At 49.2% G+C, this 23,701-nt stretch overlaps 1 long non-coding RNA gene across 1 annotated transcript; it reads left to right on the forward strand.

The window, feature by feature from the left end:
• The first annotated feature begins 19,152 nt into the window (after nt 1-19,152).
• LOC147575712 (uncharacterized) lies at nt 19,153-23,197 on the forward strand. The gene is made up of 2 exons (XR_015242680.1): nt 19,153-21,219; nt 21,639-23,197. It is a non-coding gene; the product is annotated as an uncharacterized LOC147575712 (long non-coding RNA).
• The last annotated feature ends 504 nt before the right edge of the window (nt 23,198-23,701 follow it).

A 23,701-nucleotide genomic window follows, 5' to 3' on the forward strand; every position in this document is an offset into this window, starting at 1 on the left:
TGTGCACACAAGCGTGTGCGCACATATGCACATGGCTACACACACAGGCACACACACTCATGTGACTCAGAGGGGAGGTCAGCCAGCACCAGTCCCGGGCCTGGGAGGGCACAATATTGCCGTGGCCTATATGGCTGGTCGCCCGTGCTCTGTCTCATCGCCTGCTGCTGCTGATTCTCTTGCCGCCGAGCAACAGAACGGCCGCACAGCCAGCAGCCGGTTCTCGTGAGCCCAGCCTGCATCACGCATCCTGCCTCCTGAACTACACTGAACTAAACACCTCAACATATTTGAAAATAGAGTTCATCGATTACTACCTATTACATTTAGGTGGTAGTGTCCATTTGAATATTATCGACAAATAACAAGCATGCAAAAACTGCTTTAATTTCCATGGTTCTAAAAACTGGACATTTTGTTTTACAGAATCTCCTCTAACCCCACATATAACTTTAAAAAAATTGTAAATACCGGGGCGCCTGGGTGGCTCAGTCAGTCGAGTGTCCAACTTCGGCTCAGGTCGTGATCTCACGGATCGTGAGTTTGAGCCCCGCGTCGGGCTCAGTGGTGACAATTGGGGGCCTGGAACCTGCTTTGGATTCTGTCTCTCTCTCTCTCTCTCTCTGCCCCTCTCCCACTCACGTTCTGTCTCTCTCTCAAGAATAAATAATAAAAAATTTTTTTAATTAAAAAATTAAAAATTGGAAATACTATTTGATTTAAAAAACAGAGTTCAGCATCTAAACTGTGGCAAACAGAGGAAATGAGAAATTAGAGCATGTGTGTGGCATTGAGGCAGGACGTCCACCTTCCCTGCAGCGTGGGCCAAGGGGAGCCACGACACAGGGAACGGGCAGGCCTGGGAGAGGCGTCCCAACCCGGCCACCACGAACACTGGTTCCTTAGAGCCCGAGTGTCCCGGAGGGAAAACAAGTCAGCAAGCAGACGCCATCGGAGGTGGGAAGTGGCCTGCTTTCTGGAAAGGCTCCTCTTCTGCGTGGGGGCTTCAGCAGCAGCAGAGAGGGTGCGGCATGGATCCCCTGGGGGGGGGGTCCCCCCGCACGGGGCCTGGGCATCAGGCCGGGCTCCCGTGGACCACTCGCCCGTATGCACGTGCGCACGCACCGAGGACCTGTGCAGCCTGACTCTGGGGAGAAGGTGCCGGCCGTGTGCCCACCGCCTTGTGTAGTTTCTATAGTTTCCACATTGTCCCTCCTCTCACGGGTCACGTGCTGCACGCCCACGCCTGCCACATAATTTTCTCACGGAAGTCATAAATGGATGATAAAGGAGAAGTGGAATGGCGGATGCTACAAAAATTCATAGAAAACTAAATCCACATCAACCCTTGACAGAATACAGCCGCTTTAAGTCGTATGAATTCTAGATTCACGGTAGAGGAAAATCAGTTTGATGACTGTCCGTCGCGAAGGTTTGTTGGGCTCCACTGCTCCAAGCAGGCCCGAGACGGCTCATGGGCCTCGACTGCCCCCTCGAGTCCCGCTGGACGCTCAGCGACGGCGGCGTCCTATAACTTCCCCGGGCAGGGACGGCTCCCTGTGAACCCCAAGTCTGTGCCCCTGCCACCCCTGTCTGCCAGCGCTGGGCCCACCGGGACAGAGGGGACCGCAGCCGTGACTCGCTACTACAGATCTTAGATCCGTCATTTCCTTCAACCCTCATCAGAAATGGGCAAGTCACACATTTTCGTGAAACTGGCGTGGACACAGAGACCCAGAAAGGGAAACCACGTGGCCCAAGGAGAGCGCCAAGGCACCAAGATGGAAGCGGGGTTGCAGGCATGAGTCAGTCGCCACAACTGGGCGGGTCTGGGGGGCGGGGACCAGGCTCGGGGGTGCCACAGGCCGCAGCCCCTCTCCAACGGGCACGTTTGCATCCGTTCCCTCACCAGCCACCGGAAACACCCTCCTTCACGACAGAAGGCGGCTTCGCAAGGAGCCCCGGCCCCCTGCCGACCTTATGCCCTTCCCAGGCAGAAATCATGGCGCACCATTCCGAATAAATTCACTCTGGAAGAAAATTCGCTGAGGCTCTGATTGCGTGTGTTCTCTGGGATTTGCATCTTACTGGGTTCAGACTCTACAACTCACACAGGTTTTCATGATTTGCAAGATTTGGAAGAAACCGCCTACAATTAGCAATTTCAAGGTCATGGAGTTTCTCCATTTTGTTAGGCACAGAGATAGAACTATAAGGCCATCTTACTGCCGGCAAGAGATAGACGGCCAAGCGGAGACGATAGCATCTCTGTGCACTCTCCACCCCTACAGGTGCACGCTTCCTTTCACTTTGTTGTTGTTGTTGTCTTTTTTTTTTTAAACTGCAAAGTGTCACTTGCACGCATATCTACACGATCAGAGGAGCCCCACAGGACTGAGGGCGGCACCGGGCACGGCTGGGGCGCGGGGACGGAGTGACAGTTTGGACTGAGGAAGGTGTGGCTGGCTGGAAGGGTGGGCAAGCCCGTCTTCTCAGACTGACACAGGTGTCCCAGAGCTGTGAGGACAGACCAGCTAGGACCCAGACAGAGCAAGGTCTGCACACCGGCCATCACACACGCTTCCAGGGAACATGGCATTTGGAAAGGGCCAGAGGGGACTGTGATACCAACACGTCCGGTATCCATGCACCAGTTTGTAGGGATGTCAGTCAAACCGGAATTCTGTTTCCGGGCGCCGTGGCCAACACCTCTTCAGACAGGACAGCTTCTCCAGAGTCAGAGCGCCAAGACACCACGACAGGTCACCTGAAGTCTCCGCTACCCTGAACGCATGTCACATACCCCAAAGGCAGGCACCCGGCTCCTCCGTATCTCCATTTCTTCTGCTGCGAAACGGGCGTCTTGATAGTAGGGGTGTGTCCCAAGGAGGGACACATCAGAGACTTCAGCGCCGTCAGCCTCTACTGTGTGCCCGAGTCACGTAGAGTCTAGACAAGGGCAGGACTTGGCGTTGGCTCAGAAGAGTCCGTTCTCCCGCCTTGGTGGTTCCAAAGACCAAGGAGAGCGCCTTCCCCATTTCCCACAGCTACTCTGAGTTCCCTTGCGGTGAAAGACTCACACCGGCCGAGCCCCCGCCGCGGCTCCTGCCTGAGCACACACCCCATTGGTAGCTTAGGATTCAGGCAGGCAGTCTCCACAGCCGGCTGCATTTTGGGGCTCTGTTGTCTTCTGGGGTCACATCGTTCCTTCTGACAGACCAGAACCACCACCTGGATTCGGATCATTCAGATCACCGCCCTGCAGGCCACTCACCGTCTGACGCAGAGGAGGTCCCGTAACCCTGAAAGGCTCCTCCTTCCATGTCTTCCCAAGTCTACGGTGACCCTGCTGAGCCAGGCACAGTTCTGCGAAACCCCCTGAAGAGTGGCATCTCCCGCAGGAATACCAGACGCCCTGACTTCGCGAGGGTTACTTCTCGCCAACCCACTTCCCATCATGCACCACGTGTTCACCTCAGACCGAGAAACTGAAAACAGAACAACCAGACAAATGTCTTTAATGAAAACAACTATTTGTGTGGATGGATAAGCAGATGGTCTGGAAGGCCCCTTTACCCCACTGGTCCCCACCCCCAGGTCAATGTGAGAATCTGAGGTGTTCTTGACCTTAGAGTGACCCAAGCTGAGAGTATTGACTGGAGAAATCCCAGGGGACTTGAAAAGCTCTTTCTCCCCCTTGAATCAGAAGTCAGCAGGACTTCCCAGCAGCCTCTGTCGCACTGAGGGCCGCCGTATATCTGAGTGTCCAAACAGATTGAGAAAGTCATTGATTCAGACCTCTCGCCAAGACAAGGTGTGAAAGGCTCAGGGTACGGACATCCAAGAACCAGAACCAAGAGCGAGAAGAACCCTTGATGACCGGGATGGTCATTGTCCCTAACGTGGAAACAACCCCAAACTAGTCCTGCATCTAGGAGGAAACATAAACATAAAAGCTTGGGTTACCCTTCCTTTTATGGGACTTTCTCCCCCCCCCCATATATTACTCTCTTAAATGAATTTTTCGAGACCCGAAACGTCCTCACGCTTTTCCCGAGAAGCTGACAGTCACAACGTTAGTTTGACCATAAAGTAGCAAAGTTTTACAACATACGAAAAATACAGTAGTACTGTATAACACTGTCAATATCATTTATGGCACAATTTTACACAAAGGAAGAAGTGTCATAAAAGAGAAATAACTTCTATCAACTGCCCTAAAATGACTTATGTCATAAATAAGTCCGATTTCTGAGAGAGAACCAATAAAGTCCTAGCAAATACCATTTTCCCCACTAAATAATCACCCTGACCTTTTCCTGTAGCATCACCCCCCTAAAAAAAACACACATGCAGGGAAATACTGGCCTTGAAGGAACTGGGAAATGAGTCCATTTTTGAAGGTGAACTGCAGTCTGCTTCTCACGCAGGATCCAGAAAAGTTGGTGTCGACGCGCGTTGGTGGCCATGTTAAGAGGCCTGAGAATAATAGTGATTTGGTTTTTTTATTCTTTTCATAATTAGGTGGCCACCAAAATATCAGCCCAGCCACATTTTTTACCCATTGTCCTCAAGTGGATCTATGGCCCTCACACCCTCAGCTTACCAAGCTCGCACACTTCCTTGTCTTCATTCACACACACAGACATGACACATGGGCACATTCATGCACACACGTGTGTGCACAGAAGGCACAGCCTTCTCGTCCCCAAGGCACAACAGCTTGTGGCCCTAGCGATCACTAGGCCACGTTCTTCCTGAAACACCTGAGCTCACCGGGCTCTGACATTTCTTCACGGTGCGTCTAACACAGATGGTGAGTGTGCGGCCACGTGGGCCCAGACACAAAAAATGTGTGAAAAGTCATGATCATAGCTTCAACCCCAGACCTCCTAAGTCGGTATTTTAAGCACTGCCAGCCAGGAGCCACACCATCTCTGTAATCACCACGTGAACGTGGAGTGGAGAAGTGGGATGAGTTTGTGGTCACACGTGTGTTATTCATTCATAACGTGAAGTCTCTGAAACATCTGTGAACTCAGTGACTATTAGAAAAACTGCCAGGAAGTTCCAGATTTAGTGACCAGTACGTATTTCTATGGAAGAGAAGAATCAAACCCGTCACTTGTTAATTCAAATATGTGAATTCAGAGCTCAGGAGGACAATATTTTTTACTCCTGTTTTCCTGGTCTGGACGAGGTTGGCAGAGAGACTTATGGGACCGTCGCCCTTTTCACAGCAGAGAAGAAACTTTCCACGTGAGTCGTAGTTTTTTAGTTTTATGTTATCTTGTGTTTCATTTTATCGTTATTTTCTGTTACACGTATAGTGAAAAGCAACGTGCCTGCTTTGATAAATAAAAAACTTGAATCGAAGCCTATGGGTACAAAGCCACATGCAGTCTTACGTCTTCCTCAGACTTGCCGGATTTTGTCTTTACTGCACAGACACAAAAACAATAATAAAAATGAATTAAGGGTCATAACAATAAGCACATTCAAGTGCCACAGGTATTTTGGCGCGTTTTTGCCAGCTTGGTTTACCATCTCAGGTCACGCTGATTAAAAGGTGCGCGTCCTGAGCGAGGCGCTTGCTGGAATTTTCGCTTCAAGATGGCGCCCTGCGCCAGGCTGTTTGAGAACCGCGCCCTCTACGGCAGGTGCGGTTCCGCCCGGTGTTTGGAGGGAACTCTTCTTCCCAGGTTTCCTGTGACTGTGACTGAAACACACTCCACATGCAGCATCTGAGATCACAGTTTCAGTTTTATTCTTAGCACCTGTCTGCGGTGAACGCATGGAAACCACCTTGCCAAACGGTGCGTGCTGGGATCCGCGTGGTCCGTGCCGTCCCTACCGTCCTGTCTGCCGCGGCCACGCAGCCTGGTTGTAAGTACAGGAATTGGGACAAAAATCTGTGGAATGTTTTCCCTTCTTTGAAATATTCACATCAATTTCATTCACTGAGAAAACTCGCCAACTGTGATGTGCAAAAAATAAATGCTCAACTCACCAGGCCTGCGGGTTGCAAATTACTCAGGGTTTGGCAATTTGAATATGTCACCTGAATGCAAATGCCCCACACGACACCTGCTCTGAAATTGACAGCCTTTGGGACGGCTGGTTTTGTCCACGCAATGGGGGAACGGCACCTTTGGTCAAAAGCTTTTCGAGGCCTTTGCCACAGCCTTTGCACCGTCAGAGCAAACCTCACTCTGTCTTTTCCTGCTTATTTGACAGTGTTTGAAAAGAGCACACCAAGGACGACATCCCCTGAGAAAATGTCATGGGCTTTCGGGCAAGACCATATATTTTCCTTGGAGTCACATCTCTGTACACGTATTTAATTTTTAATGTAATTTTATTTATTTATTGCAGAGCAAAGAAAGCCAGAAACCATATTTTCACCCTGTTGACTTTTGAAGATTTCACATAATTTAAGCCATCAAATTAAAGTGAGCGCTCTGGTGACTGGCCGCTTTCACGTTCTCTGGACAGTGCTAACAAGCCGTAATGACCAGCAAGGGTGAAGCACCTTCCACACACGGCCAGCGGTGCAAGCCTGCCCCCTCACTGCCAGTGGCTGCCGGGACCGTGTACGTGCCCTCGTGTGATGCCTTAATTTGAAGTATATTTGCCTTGTCAGATTTATGTCGTGTCCTCATACTTTCCCCATCAAGCCACTGACTCATCCTAAAAGGAAACTGTGCACAGTTTGCCTTACTGTAACTTTTCAGGGGACCCAGAAGTGCAGACGTGGTGTTTCACTGTCTACAAAGATCATTAACAACTAGGGGGGCGTATTGCATCAAAGGCAAATCTCCTCGATCGGAAAAAAAAAAAAAAAAAAAAAAGGACATCGGTTACCTTTGTCTCCTGTACTGTAACCCTTCAGGTCGGATGAGGACTCTACTCTACACATCTTGGACACAGATAATGTGAAGATACTCCCACCACAAACATCTAACGTGCTGGTTAAAATATAGCCAGCATACTCTTTGAATAAATGATCCACTTGCATAAAATGGGGAAGTATCAAGAAATAAAGAGCTGTTGGAACCCTGCCCAGTAAGCATGTGGAGAGCTCTGCACCTGCCCTGTGCCGGGTGGGGGAGTGATGCGATGTCTACAGGTGGGCAGGGGACGTTAGCCTGAGCGCTCACGAGTTGGAAAGTGGGAACCCGGCTCCGTAGGGCTAATCCCTCAACATTTATGTGCACAAGTTAAACCCATCCATTCAGCATCGGGAGAATTATTTTTTTTTGGAATTTATAACCAGAGTCTGAACCACACAGTCCTTGGGGAGCAAGTTCATACCATACATAGTCTACCCCAAGCTAACGCATTTATGTAAGTCATGATACCTAACCAATTGCACTAATTGAGAATTTGAAGGGACATCCTCTGAGCCCAAGCCACACTCATGCCCCACTAATGACACGTGGCTGAAGAGGGCCTGGAGAGGAAGCGATCCAGAGAGTGAAATCAGCAGACTCCACAAGGGGAAGAATTAAACCCTCTTCCCCACCACTGCAGAAATCCGAATCATCTGATAGAAATGATAAAGAACTAGATAGAAGAAAAAATGCAAACATGAAGGAAATAGCGAGGCAGAAGCAAATATTCAACAGGGGAGTTTCTTAATGTGGCTGTGCAGGTGTTAAGAGGGTTAACACACACGAAAGGAAAACCTCAGGCCTGGGACCGGAGGCGGAGCAGTTATTGGAGGCCCGGAGGTGGAGACAGACCTGGAGGGGAAAGCGGTCCTGCCTGCCCACTGCTGCTGTCCCCGACACTAGTTTTGGTAAGCTGCAAGGAGCCGGGGGCGGGGGGTGGGGGGGAGAGCTGCTTGGGGAACAGTGGCAGAAGCAGCTTGCACACAGCAGTTTCATGGCCATTGTCCCCTCCAGCTAATTTCAGAGAGGACCCAGGCCGGACCCCTGGGTCCAGGGCAGAGATGCAGTGAGTAAGTGGCATTTTGGAACGTGGAGGATAGAATGAGAAGGTCCAGTAAACAAATAATACGGTTTCTAGAAAAGAAGAGAGCACATTATTGAAGGAGGTGAAGGGCTGGGACTTATTTGACATGACGAAAGATAGTAAATCCTCACATCACAGAAGAATAAACATAAATCTACACTGAGGCATGCCACACGGAGGCCACGGAACAGCAAAGCCCAAGACAGGTTCACAGTATTTTCCCAAATGCCGAGAATCATTTCCCACGCACCGGGAACTGTAACCACCCCACTAAATTATCCTTCATAGGTGAGGACAGACAGTGGATGAATTAGTGGGGACAATGCACTTTGCCTGTGTAGACACTACTCCAAGAGCTCACACATACCAGTGAGTTTAACCCTCACAAGAACCCCCATTAAGAAAGCACTTGGGGTGCCTGGGTGGCGCAGTCGGTTAAGCGTCCGACTTCGGCCAGGTCACGATCTCGCGGTCCGTGAGTTCGAGCCCCGCGTCAGGCTCTGGGCTGATGGCTCAGAGCCTGGAGCCTGTTTCCGATTCTGTGTCTCCCTCTCTCTCTGCCCCTCCCCCGTTCATGCTCTGTCTCTCTCTGTCCCAAAAATAAATAAACGTTGAAAAAAAAAAAAAAAAAAAAGAAAGCACCATGCATACCCCACCTTGGTAGGTGACAAAATTTAAGTCCAAAACCTTACATAATTTTCCAAAATGCATATGTGTCAGAGGACTAAAATAGTTCACAACTAATCTCAAAGAAGAAAAGTACCAAAGAGTCTATTTTATGTTGAAGGAAATTGATTCCAGAGAAGGGAAGTAGGGTGATAAAGCACAGAGTGAGGATTGACAATACTCCCGGACATACGGGTTCATCTCAGCAAGCTCTACGTAACCATAGGAAACCATAGTAACAATAGCGAAGACGAACTGAGAACCTAAGAACTCAAACACTAAACAATAATGAGATTCAGCCCCAGAGGGATGGTCAGGGTTAAATAATGCTAAGGATTCACATTGGATGGAAGGAGGTGGGGATATTGCTTATACTTAGAACTGGTCCAGTTAGGAATGCTTTTTAAATACTTACGGTAAGCACAAAACAAAAACATAAGGTATAACTACATTATGTTGGAAAGACGATCATGGAAAAAAAATGTAATAGGTGAGAAATTCTAATTTTAAAAAGAGCTTGTAGGCTACATTAATATCAGACCACAGACACTAAATATCAAACATGGCCACTATTTAATGGCAGTGGGGCACTTCACCAGGAAGATAGCATGATTCTAAAGTTCCAGTTACCTGATAACAGCTTCAAATATATAAAGCAAAAGAACAGAATTCCAGAAAATTTTTGAAAAATTTATAAGCAGTGTTATAATTTAACACACTTCTGTTGATAACTAACAGGCATCGTGGTCAAAAAACATGGTATGATAATAAATCACAAAATAAGACAACACACATATCAAAGAAATTATGGACATACCTAGAGCATGTGCTCAACAACGGAAAAAATACACGTTCTTTTCAGGCATATGTAGAATATTTATAAAATTGATCATGCACTTGACGAATAATTGAATTTCGGTAACTACCTGGCACCTGGGTGGCTCAGTCAGTTAAGCATCTGATTCTTGATTTCAGCTCAGGTCATGGTCTCACGGTGGGAAGACAGAGCCCTGCACTGGGCTCTGTGCTGACAGCTCAGAGCCTGCTTGGGATTCTCTCTCTCTCTGCCTCTGCCCCACTCATGCTCTCCCTCTCTCTCTCTAAAAGTAAGTTAATAAACTTAAAAAAATAATTGGTAAATAACACACTGCATCCTATCAAAAAATCCAGTGAGTTGAAGATAACAAAAAATAATGTGTATTTGGAAAATTAAAAATGCTCTTCTAGGTAATTTATAACTCGAAAAATTGTGGTAGGAACTAGAAAACATTTAGAAAGGAACAATAGTGAATATAGTGTCGAAACTCCTGATATGGTCTGGAAGCAGCACTTATCGGGAAATATATGATCATGAAAGATTAACAGGCAAAGCAGGGCTGCCTGGGTGGCTCAGTCAGTTAAGCATCTGACTTCAGCTCAGCTCACGATCTCATGGTTTGTGAGTTTGAGCCCCGCGTTGGACCATGTGCTGACAGCTCAGAGCCTGGAGCCTGCTTCCGATTCTGTGTCTCCCTCTCTGCCCCTCCCCCCCTCATGCTCTGTCACTCTCTCTCTCTCTCTCTCTCTCTCTCTCTCACTCATTCTCTCTGTCAAAAATAAATAAACATTAAAAAAAGTCACCACACACACATTCTGGGCTGCCCGGCTGGCTCAGTCTGTTAACCATCCGACTTTGGCCCAGGTCATGATCTCACGGTCCAAGAGTTTGAGCCCCACGTCAGGCTCTGTGCTGACAGCTCAGAGCCTGGAGCCTGCTTCGGATTCTGTGTCTCCCTCTCTCTCTGCTCCTCCCCTGCTCGCGCTCTCTCTTTCTGAAAAATAAACATTAAAAAAAAAAAAAACAGACAAAACCAAGGGTCCAATATGAGTCATAAAAACATCATCACAAGAAAGAGAAGTAAAGGCAACGAATGTAGAAAGAAATAATATGGTGAAGAATGAAATTTAATGAAATAAAAATAAAAGGGGAAACAAGAATGATGAATTTAGTTCTTTGGATCATCAAATAACCACACCTGTGACAGAATTAATCTAGAAAGGAAGCACAATAAAGCCCTAGGAGGAATGAAAATGGGCCTAAATATACTGACAGCAGAGATTCAATCCATTAAACAGAAATAAAAGAAGTACCTTTATGCCAGTAAATCTGAAGGTCTAGATGAAATAGATAATATTTATTATGAAACAGATAACATCTAGAAAAATACAACTTACCATACAGAGTTTGAAAGCAGTTAAAAAGTCTGACATGTAAAGTAATTCCAAAAATAGAGTTTCCTATTAAATACCCGCCACCAAAACAGCAAAATCCAAAAACAAATCAAGCACGCACACACACACACCCAACAAGAGCGAAGAACAGCCAACAGCTTGGACAGTTGTACGGAAAGCGCCACAAGCGCTCCAGGTACGGATTATGTGAGCTCACACGCAGTGTCCTTCAGAGAGGGGAGGAGCAGCGGGCGGTCCTAACGCCTGGAGCACAGTACGTGTGACCTTTGCACCAAACTCGGACAAAAGCAGCATGAGACAGGAAGGTCACACACAACCTCAGGTACCGAGCACAGACGCAGGCATCTGAGTTAAAACACTAACAAACCCAGTCCGCATAAAAAGTTACATTATGACAAGTTCGGTCACAATGCAAGCACGGCTTGATATCAAAGCATCTATTAATGTAATTTATACTTTAACAGATAAAGGAGGAAAATGTAAAATTACCCAGGGAAATGTCAAGGAACATTTGATAAAATGGAACCTTTCATGAAATAAATGGTTAAAACAGAAGAAAACTTAGCAAACCAGGAGAGAGTTCCTTGGTCTGAAAAACATTAACTACCAAACCCCTGTAGCAAAAGAGATTCTTAATTGTGAGACATTCCAAGCATTCATTCCCTTTAAAACCAGGGACCAATGAGCTGACCCATTATTACCACTTCAACATGCTCTCCAGATGTAAATCTGCTGACTGAGAAGCAAAGCAAAGCAAAGACCTATGAATTGGAAAAACTGGGGAAAAAAATACGTTATCTTGAGATACAATGACATCTGGGGTCAAGAAAATCCACAACTAAACTGCTGGAAACAGGCAAGTCAGGAAGTGCGGTCCTAGACGTCAGCCACACGACGACGGAAGAGAGCAAGTTTCAAAACCTGATTTACAATAACATCCTAAATTACAAAGTAGCTAGGAATAAATCCAAGGCAGGATGTGAAAGAGTTTTGTTTGTTTGTTCGTTTTAGCAAAATGTTATTGGAAATCCTATAACATCTCAACGAATGAAGAGGCGTGGGATGTTTAGTCACCGTACCAGGCAGTGTGTTTATATGAGCAACAGCCTCTGAAGAGACACTCCACATTCTGGATCCGGGACCGTTGTGTCCGTGGCCTCGTTCCGTAGAACGGGATGCAGCTGTATATCCTAGGGATGATCTCCCCCACGTGCAGAAGACACGTACGTGAAATCATTCACGGAAGGATTATTTGCGGTTCATTTTAAAGAGAGCAACGCAAAGTTTCATCAAGAAGGGAATGGGAAAATCCTGGTAGGGAATTCGTGAGGTCTGGATCTACACGTATCAGGCTGGTGAATATAAAAAATTAAGCCTCGGATGACAAAAGCAAGTTTGCTGGAAAGGCGTGGCATGATCCCATTGACAAAAACTTACAGACACAAACACGTATTATACCCTTTATGGAAATGATCGACAAATAGCACAAAGGGATCTTGTGTCTGGGGCTGAGCGCCTCCCTTTTCAGGAGACGCGACTCTGGGAGGAAGAGAGTAAAATTGTGAGGCAGCTTGGGGGCGGGGGGCTAGGAACATACCTGCTTTATTATTTCAAAGTCAAAAAGGAAGAAGGAAAGAGAAATCTCCCCCAAATTATAGCAAAGTCTCAAGTTTTCATAAAGCTGGAGCTGGCTGCGTAAATGTCTTGTATCATTTGCTATACTTTTCCGCAAGCTTGAAACAGTTCCTAACAAGAAGAAAGAAAGGGGAGGGGGAGCGAGGCCAGAAGGGAGGGGGAGGCCGGGAGGGCCAGGTGGAGAGCGGACCGAGCGGGCCAACAAGGGCGCCAGGCTGCTCGCGTCGCAGGGTTAGCTCGTCCTCCCGCCGCGAGGGAGGCTCGCGTCTCTGCAGGGCAAATACCGGAAACCGAGAGCGAAATAATGGGTTTATGGGAGCAGCTCAACAAAGTTAAAAATCAAACATTCGGGGCACGGTACCACCCCAGAAAAAAAACCTACTCGAGTTTTAACCGGCTGTGGTCATGCTGTAGATGCAGGAAAGTGTCCCCGCGGAATTCATCCCCCGCACCATCAGGAAGACGTCAGCAAGATTTATTTCAGAGTTATAAAAAGATGTAAGGAGCATCTTGGATCTTTGCCAAACCCAAAAAAGATGGGCCTGGTTTTCCTAGGGACTCCCCCACCGCGCGTCGCCCCCCACCGCACGTCGTCCTCGGCATCGGGACACATTCTTCATTCTTGTAGGACCTTCGCGTAGCATTTACCAGACGGCCCCGCACACAGCTGCGGGGCAAAGCCTCTTCCTGCCTGTGAGCACGAGTGTGCCCAGCGAAGCCCACGTCCGCCAAGGGGCCACCCCCAACCTGGGGCGCACGCTCATCACACCCTACAGCAGCCTTCAAAGCAGAGACAGCACAGGCGGCTGTCCCCCCGATGCCACGAATACCAGAGCCCACGGATGCGGGGTCGTAAGAGGACTCGCGTGTGACTGTAATCTTCCTGAAAGGGGCGTTGCACCCGTCCCTTTCCGTGTCACCGTCGGCAGCGTCTTGCTGGATGGCTTCTAATCTTGGGTCGGTCGCAAAATTCAGAACTGTCATCTCCCCCTGGGGGCCACTGTGGTGGCCGTCTGTAGGGCGGGCAAAGCAACAGCCTGGCAACAAAAATGGGCGATGATACAGGGACGGCTTCTCTCCTTCAGTTAGTCACTGGTGGTAGTGACAGAGCAAAAGATAATAATCATGACGCTTTCTCAGCCAGGGAAACACGCACTTCTCCGGCTGTTTGAAAGACACAGGGTGGCATACGAGGTCGTTTGTCATGGTGGTAAATGCGTGTGAGAGAAAAGGGGACAAGGCGCCGGGGCTGGGGAAGCGCACAGGATGCCGAGCCCGGGAACAGGAAGGCTGGCGTCCTGCACAGGGGCTCCCATGTGCACCTGCTGCCGAAGCCACCGCCACAGTCAGCTCTTTGTCACCACGAGAGGGACAGCTTCCGGCCACCGAGCCAATGAAACGGTGCCGCGAGCCCCACCTCGCTGTGACCTCTGGGGTCCCACCACCCCTGTGTGGCCACGGCCACCGTCAACACCAGCCCGGTGGTGGCAGCAGCCAAGAAGCATCTCCTCTCCCCGCCCTTTGACCTCCTCCTAGCGCCTCCTGTCGGCAGATCCTGACAAGAAGCCGACTGGCAAGATCCAGGTGTCGGAATTTGCTGGCACCCACCCCCCAGTGGAGGGCAGAGAGCCCAAGGGGGACAATAGGGCTGAGACGGGGCAGCTAAGGAAGCCTGCGTTTGTTAAGCACTTGCTGTGTCTTAGCCACTATCCCTAAGCACTACGCAGGTGTTACCTCCTTCAACCCTCAGAACAGCCCTGTGGTAACTTGTTCGGAAGACAGGGAAGCTATGTCTCCCACCAGCCGAGCTGCCCAGCTCATAGCCACTGAGTGACCGCAGCTAACGACACACGCTCAGCGCTGAGCCTGCTGCCAGCTGCCTGCATTTAGATATGTTTTTAAAAATGTTTTATTACGTTTATAAAACGTAATTATTCACCTGGCACCCATACCTGGGTTTCTAATAGCATTCTCCAGTAAAAGGAGCCTAGGCTTCTTGGAGAAATGACTCAGTGTAGGGCTGGCAGTATCTTGTGTTGCCAGAAAGTAGGGAAGTGTATAAATATGTATGTACACACACACACACACACACACACACAGCCCTTGCTGGGGGTACATCAATGGGTCAGGGTAGCCACCCGAAGGAGCTAGAACAACCTGAGTGACAAAATAAAGAAACATTGGATCATAGCCCAAAGTGTATAATAATATCCACAGGTCCAAACAGACACAAATAATCAAATAAGTAAGTGAACAGAGGAAACAGACAACTCTCCTGAGCGGAATTCCAAGTAAGTGTCCTCAAGAATGAAGCCTTCACTCCTCAAATGTGAGCGATTCATGACTCCCTTTCAAAGAATCCAGTGTGGACAGGGGTGGGGAGCCTCAGAGCGAGTTCACAGTGGAGAAGCCTGACAGACAGACCCCGGCCAGCTGACGACGGTCAACATCAGCCCGTTGGTAGCCTGTGATACAACGTGATGGAAACAGCACCGCCCCTCTGCCGTCCTCCTCCCCAAGCTCGTAACCTCAGTCCCAGCTGAGAAAAACACATGGCAAATCCCAATAGAGGGACATCCTAGAAACTGCCCGGCCGGTCCTCCTCAAAACTGTCAAGGCCATCAAAAATAAGCAAAGTCTGAGAAACTGTCACAGCCCAGAGGGGCCCAAGGCACCATGAGGACTGGATGTAAGGTGGGGTCCCAGGTGGGATCCTGGAACAGGAAGAAAGGATCTCAGATAAAAACTACAGAAGTCTAAATCAAGTATGGACTTTAGTTAATAATACTGCATCAATATCGGCTCACTAACCCTGGCGGATGCATTATACTAATACAAGATGTTACTTTGTACTATCTTTGCAATTTTTCTGTAAATCTAAAAATACTCAGAACAAGAAGTTCACTTTTAGAAACTTAACTACGGAACTTCAGCCTAAAGCAATCGATGCTCCGTGATGATTCACAAGTTTAGTTAGTAATAGAGAAAGGGGTAAGTTGACCACTTATTACTTACCTGAAACCACCTGCGCAGGTATTAGAAATACAGAGCCCACACCTGCCTACATCCCCTAAACAAACCATGGGGCTCCGTCCTACGCACTCCACTCAGGACCATTTCCTCTGCAAGACTGCCTTTGCTGCCCGGTTTGGCTCAGTGCTAGGACAGGCGGAGCCCCGGGGAGCCCTTGCAGGACCCTGCTTCCTTCCAGACAGATCTGGAAACAGATCTGGAAACAGACCTGGAAACAGACCTGGAAAACAGAGTGTTTTCCAGATCGGCCCCACCCCACCCGCCGTTGGGTGGACGGACGGAGGAAGACCAGAGCCGAGCTGTCTGCCCCCCATGGTTCAGCTGATGGAAAGGCACAAGAAAGAGTTTTAGGAGGACAGACATTCAACTGTCTCAGAGAAGTAGTCCCTTCAGAAATCCTGCCATCTGCAGCAACGTGGATGGAACCGGAGGGGACTATGCTGAGTGAAGTAAGTCAGTCAGAGGACAGATATCGTATGTTCTCACTCATACATGGGTCTTGAGAAACTTAACAGAAGACCCTGGGGGAGGGGAAGGGGAAGAAAATAGTTACAAACAGAGAGGGAGGGAGGCAAACCATCAGAGACTCTTAAATACAGAGAACAAGCTGAGGGTGGATGGGGGGTGGGGAGGGGAAAGGGCTGATGGGCACTGAGGAGGGCACCTTTTGGGATGAGCGCTGGGTGCCGCATGGAAGCGATGAACCACGGAATCTACCCCCAAAACCAAGAGCACACTTTACACACGGTATGTTAGCCAATTTGACCATAAATTATATTTACCAAAAAAAAGGAAAGGAACACTGCACGGGCTCTCCAAAGTGCCAAGTGCTAGCCGGCGGCCCGACCGGCCCTCTGACGCTAGCTCGGATGTGTGCGTGGGGTGCAGCTCACAACGCAGGACGGGCGTCAGCGTCTGCGGCCGTGCGTCCCGTCTGTCCAGTTGTTCTGGGTGAATAAGGCTGAGGCCTGTGACGTCATTACCAACGCTTTTGAAATGTAGAGACTTACAGTTCAAAGAAAAGTTCTAAGAAGATTGAGAAGAAAACGGCAAAGCTGATCTTCACACAAGACCATCACCTGAGAGGTGAAAACACCAGGAAAACGTCCAAGTTGATTACTGTTTCTTTCTGATTTTTTTTTTAAATAACAGTCTCTGACTCATCTTCCTCCCTCTTTGAATGGATGGACCGTTTCCGGGTGTAGAACGTAGATGGGACTGACATGTTGCCCGCCTCTCTCTTGTTCTGAGCTACCCTACACGCCCCATCCGGCGACGGTCCAGCTACCCGAGGACACGGTGAGTGAATTATTCATCAACGCAGAACTGGCGAAACGCGGAGCTCAGGTAGACTCCACTAAACCCGAGAGGCTTCGTCTGGCATAGGTTTTCAGCCGAGTTCCTGGCTCCCACAGTTGTGATCCGTTCAACAAACATCGAGCCGTTGGCCCACCCTGGAATCAGATGTCGTTACTCTGCCTGGCGTGAGCTCTAATCCTTACCATTAAATAAGATAAACTTACTCTTCCCAAACATTAGCCGCAGCACGTCCCCTTAAATAAGAACAGACTGAAGATCCCAAAATGCCCCAAAGTTATTCTCCAAAGACAATGCTGCCGATGACTTCTCCTAGATCAATCACCATTGAAGGTCGCCTGTCCTATTTGGCAATATTTGCTCAGTAACTAATAAAGATCAGCCTGTAGTTATTTATATTAGGTTATCATCTCTCCAGGGTGAAGCTTAATCCATTTTGCAATGTTTTTCCCAACAAGACAACATGAGTTTCTCCGCCTGAAAATGAATTAAGTGCACGGTTTCTAAATATGGGATCTGACATTGTTCTTGTTACAAAAAGCAATTTATTCCCCAAAAGGCTTACACTTCAAAGGTTATATAAAAAGGTTCAAATATCAATGCTATCCATTTTTCAATTACTGGGCTTCCTAACACCACTGGCTTTTGGACAGATAAGCAGTGGTATCAGTTTTCTTATTCAACATCTTATAGGTTTCCAATTCCACAGCACAGAGAAAGCAAATTTATTGTAATACATTTAGCTGCTTTGGAAACAGGAGAATCCAGTCTGTTTCCTCCAAGACTATAGAAGGTATCAAATAGCATCTTAAAGGGATATTTATGAAGTGCCCGATAGTAACGATTGCAATTGCAGATACAGCTTCAAGTGTCTACCTATAAACAGTCTCATATGTATATATATATATACACACACACAAAGGTGAGGGGCTGGGGAAAACGATTTTCAACGTATGAAAATGAAGGAGCCATGAAAACAATCCGAACATCTCCTAAAAGACAATCTACAGACACTTGTGTGTTCCTAGGAGGGAAGGAAAGAATCCTTTTGTCTTTGGTTGTGCCAGCAGATAAAAAGAAATGGCGTCATTCATATTTCCCTTCTGACAACTAAAAAGGATGCTTGGGATTATGCCTGAAGGATCATGTGGCAGAAAGAAAGAACGTCCTGATACTCAGGGGGAGATTTTTTTTCTTGGCGTCAAACCAGGCATGTCACATGAGACTTTTCATAATTGGGTGATAAGGACGGGGCGGTCTGATGTACACAGGTCTGGAGGTCCTTCTCAGGAAGAAAACAAAACTTACGAAGAAAGGGAGCTGACACTGGTCACACGGAGTCACGGAGGCCGGGGTGCAGTGGCGGGGTACAGGCGTTCACTGCAGAGTCCCGCCCTGTACGGCGGCCTGTCTCCCCGGGGGTGGGACCGTGGCCATGGCGAGTGCCAGCTCTCCGCTCACGGGAGGGACACTGCCTGCTTCCAGCCCCGCGGGGTGACCCGCGCACCCGCCCCGCCGCCGTGGACCCGAACACAGACAGTTACGCCCACCGACAGCCCACGGGCACAGGACCCACCTGCAGGAAGTTCCCAGGTTAGACCCTAGAGACACGAGATTAGCAGCAGCCCCAGCAAGGGAAGAAGCACAGAGAGGGGACGAGGAGAGAAAGCAAGGCGTGAGAGGGCAGGAGCGGCAGGAGCACCAGAGCAGAGGCGGAGGGGACCGGCCGCGGGCTTCACAAGCACCCCCAGGTCTGGATACAGAAGGGAACGGGACCCCCTGTTCACAACAGCTAACACTGTGACGACGGCCACGCACAGCACCGAACCAGGTGCACCTGTACTTGACCGTCCCGCATGGCCCATCCTTTCAAGGGCCCGCACTCCGCTGTCACCCCTCTTCCCCTCGCTCCCCAGATATTCTCGTCCTAAAGGGAGCACCTTTACATCTTCCAAAATAACCCTCATAGGTCACCCTGCTTTTCAAACACATGCCCGCCCAGCTTACTCTTTTTCCCCTGTTCTTTCCCTGGAAAAGGGTGAATTCCTCTTCTGGAATTTCATTTGCTAATCCAAGCATGTCCTGTCCAGACACTCAGCTATGGCCTTGCAGGAAAAATATTTGGGGGGAGGGGCGAGGGGAGGGTGGACTCTCACTTAGCCGAATGTTTTGGCCATTTTTAGAGCTAATTTCCACTTTCCCACTTTTCCTACTTGTAATGAGTTAAATTGCCTCTCCCCCTCCCCCCAAGAAAGAAACGTTCAAGTCCTAACACCCAGGGCCTCAGAATGTGACCTTGTTTGGAAATAGGGCCACTGCAGATGCAACTAGTTAAGATGAGGTCATAATGGGGAGGGCGGGCCCCGATCCAATAGGATTCGTGTCCTTTTGAGAAGACAGAGACACCAAACAGAGACCAACTGAGACCAGAGGCAGAGACCGGAGTGAGGAGACTGCACACCAGGGAATGAACGCCAAGGATCACCAGCAGCCGCCGGAAGCTGGAAGGCACAAAGAGGGACTCCCCTACCTGTTTCAGAGGGAGCACGGCCCTGCTCACACCCGTTTTAGACCTCTGGCCTCCGGAACTGGGGGAGGAGACATCGTTTGAAGCCTCCTGGTTTGTGCACTTTGTCGCGGCGGCTCTGGAAACTGACACACACCCACGGCCACAACAAAGGCCCTTCACCACTGAGATTGTGTCCAGCACCTTTCATGTTCCACTTTGAAACAGCACCTGAGCAGGACGAACGCTGTAGGTGCGGGTGAGCCAGGACCCTCAGGAAGCAGCTGTCCGCAGAGGAGACACCTACAAACAAGAGAGCACAGACTTACACGGATGCCCGTGTCGAACTGCTTCCGCGAGGTGAAGTGTTCATGGAGTGTGGACTGGACACGGTTGGGGGGGGTGAGTGGTCAGCTGTGAACACCGTGGATGGTCTACATCATCTGCTGCCCGTTAAACTGCCAAAGTTTATTGACCACACCTCTTACCAGACAGCTTCTCTGCTATTGGCTTGAACGAATCAGGAAAGGAAAATTTATAAACCAAGTAAGGACATATTATGAATCTGCTCCTTTCAAGCACACAACACATTTATCAGTTTCTATGTGCCATCGGATTGGAGGCATCACGAAACAAGATTCACACGAATCCTGAAGGACACCTAAGGCTTTGATCTGAAAGTCTAGAAAAGTCTGGAGTGACGCTCCTGGTTACGTCCTGGTTCCACCTGCACTGAGAGCTCTCTCCAGCTCCTGGAACTCCTTGTGGCATTAGTCTCTGCCCATAAGTCTTCCAAGGAAGCGAGCTCGTCAGCTCAAAATTTGACCTTCGATTTCACGTATTTTGTTCAGGAAAACACGTTACCCGGCACCCAGAGCAGCACAACAGAAAACCCCCTGAGGCCGTGCTTCCCTTCCTGACTATCAGCTCGGAGAACCTCCCAGTCTTGATGGAAATTTCCATTCACAGGCATTTTTCTCACATGCTTCACTGAGTCTTGAAAACAACTGGATTTCTATTGGGTGTGTGTTAGGAACGCCAAAGAAATTAATGATGAACGGTGCAATGAACCTCAGTTATTCTGATGGGGGAAAAGACAAGCTTCTAAGGCTGGCGGCACTTGTGAGACGCCCGTTTTCTGGGCTATCCTCCATCCAGATGACGGTCCTCTGGTGATGCAGGTGACCAGCGTCCGGGTGACGCGGCAGTCCTGCATTAAGTGTTTTCGTGTACCGATTCATACGATCCCACCAGTCTCCTCCAGAGCCTGTGAGACAGGAACCCTTATTTTTCTCATATTATCCATGAGGAAACTAAAGCAATGGGAAGGCTGGCTTCTAATACCTAAGTAGTTGATGTACCAGCAGGATTCTGCATCCTGGGTGCTATCTGGAGATCTCTTGGGGACACGTGATACGTGGATCGCCTGGGACCCGTGTGGCCGTGGGCAGTGCACCCTCAGGAAGGGTCCTGGGGAAGTGGCCTTCTTGAAGTCAGTAGCTCAGCCACGTCACAATGATGCGCCTTGTCTCACCCCAAGCCCTGAAGTTCAAGTACAGATCTCACGTTCCCCTCCATTTCAGTCATTAGCAACAAGCAGATATAAACGTAGGCACCAGGCACACCTGTGCTGGGGAGCCACAGGTTAATCATTAGGGGCCATTGGCTCCTTGTGCAGACTGACCTCAAGGGACAAGGAGGAGGGGTTTCCACGATGGCTGTCGTGTGGCCTTTTCCACGCACCACATCCTCGAGCCCACCAGGAGGTTTTGTGAATTACCTCATCAATGCAATAAAAACAACAATACAAATGGCCCTGTGATGGAACATGTTCTTTATTTAAAAGCCAAAGGGTAAGAAATGGTTTTTGTGGGTCAGCAAGTTTTGCTAAATCTGATAAGTGCCTGGATCGGTTTTTAAATGCACGTTTGTATGTCTTCCGGCCACGTAAGCAAGCTGCCTTCGGTGGCTATTTCCTGGCCGAGAGTGAGTGACCGGGATAGACCTCACCCAGGAAGTCATCAGACCCAACCTTCTGAGCTTGGGTGGTGCTCACACGGAAACCTCGGATCTCAACGGGTACTTGTGGCCTTATCTTAATTAATATCTTCTCTCTCTGTCTCTCTATGAAAAAAATCACAGTGTAACTGGTGTGGTTTTTAAAACAGAATAGTACTTAATTGCCATTCTAGCTCTACCATAAAATTATATCTACAATCATTATAATTTTGAATGTTTTTTGAAAGTACCTGTGTTTTGTTCTCTCTCTCAGCGAGCAAACAGAGCCAGGAGGAGCAGTCGACATTTCATAGGATGTTTGCCGTAGACGCCTTTCTCCTACTGATGTATTCCAGAAGACGAATGTACTAGTCTAAATTAGTTTTTTTTTTTCCTTCTTTCCCTGCTGGTAATTAGCACTAGAGGGGATGGGTCTGAGTTAACTATTAATAGTTTAGAAGTAAACCTGAATTTTAGCAACAACACATTACCAGACAGTAAAAACCTGATTCTTCTGCTTCTGTTAAGAGCTTATCAATGAATGGGAGCTTCCAACTGTGTCTGACTATCGAACAATCGTGTTCCCAGCTGATGTTCGCTTATGCTGCACACTGCTGTATACCTGCACTGTTGTCTAACAGTGTTAATCTCTCCTAGCTGTGAGGGGTGCACAGAGAGCTGCCACAACGTCCCCGAGCCATCGGGCGACACCTCCGCTCACACACCAGCCTTCGGGACTCCCCACGTCTCGCTGGAGCACCTCTGCCTGGACGTGGGGACCTAACCCAAAGCAAGGGCAGATTACGCAGCACGGAGAACCCCTGCCTCCGGCTACGTTAACCAAGTCGACCAGGACGTCTGTTACTCTCCTGCGTGTGCTTGGAGGTAAACAAGAAACAGAGTGAGGGCAGGTGGGCACGTCCGGCACCTACACGGGGCCGGGCACGCGGGGGCTCATAGCAGCCCTCCTCCCTCTTCGCCAAGCGTTTACATCTAACTATATTTAACCCTCACCAAAATGCGATGTGGCAGTAACGGATCCACCTCCCAGATGCGAAACTTAAGCTCAGAGAGGCTGGGGACTTCGTAAGGTCACATGACCGGTAACCGGCAGACTCAGGCGTCTGTCCAGGCGGATGGGCCCAAAGGTCGACCGTTGTCACTGGACCACGTGCCGCGCGTGATGGCCGTCCTCTGCCCTGTGCCCTTTGTCTTCCTCCTCCCGGTTAATCCTCCTTAGAAGAACACAGAAATATGTAAACTCGAGGAACAGGAAATAAAATTTCGAGCTTAGTGACGGCAAGCTGGAATGTGCAGAGAGCCCGTGGCCGGGACGGGAAACGTCGGTAGATGTGCCGCAGCATTCATCCAGAGCATCTTCCCCGCGGGAGACGAGAACATGAGCCATCCCACCCGGCACCTCCACCCACCCGTGCCCTGCTCTCTCTCCCAGCCACTGCCCTGCGCCTGATCCTGCCACTTGTCACCAAATACCCAGTGTTGTATCTCACCAGTAAAACGGAGCAAAAAGTACTTGCCCGGAAATCCTCGGAGGGTCGTTTGAAGAGCGAGCGACAAGAGCTGTGGAAGAGAAGACGAACACGCAAGCCGAGTGTGGCATCGCTGCTGTCCTGCTCAAGTCCGACTGCTCATCTGGCACCTGCAGGTGCACAGGGCGGGGCCCCCAGGCTGCCCGACGGCAGGAGCCAGCCGGCTACCGCAGACACCTCGGCCCTCAGGCAGCCGCAGACCAAAGCCCACACGGGACACTGTATTTTTAGTTAAATCGAGCCTTCCTCCGAATTAAATACCCTCCCAAGATATGACAGTATCCTTTCATCAACATAATTTATTACAATCATTTTACTAGTTAGGACATTAAAAAGTGGCCCTCAGACCTTAAGCACCCTCTCTGTCCCATAAAAATCCCTCCGGCCACAAGGCTGCCTCGCAGCCCCCAAACCCTGCAGCCGGAGCGGGCATTACCTGCCCTGAGACAGAGAGTGTGGCGCTGGCCAGGACGCCTGCCTTCCGTGAGCTATTCAAGGCGCGTGCCTCTAATTAGGCCATGTGCCCTTCAGAGATGTGACTCCTGTTAGACCCAGGGTTGCAGCCACGTCAAAGGCAGCATCTGTCCACACCAGCCCCACAGCAGCTGGCTTACCCCAGTCCAGTGCTTGACGTAGCTCCTGCCCAACCTCTAAGCTGCGTTTGGGTGAAACGATGAGGCTATATTGTGGCAAATAACTAACCTTCTCTTTTCTTAATTTTTTTTAATGTTTATTTATTTTTGACAGATACAGAGAGAGAGAGAAAGACAGAGACAGAGAGACAGAG

The sequence above is a fragment of the Puma concolor genome, chromosome D3 (genome assembly GCF_028749965.1).
Source record: "Puma concolor isolate L17-30 chromosome D3, mPumCon1.1.hap2, whole genome shotgun sequence".
NCBI classification, from domain to species: Eukaryota; Metazoa; Chordata; class Mammalia; order Carnivora; family Felidae; genus Puma; species Puma concolor.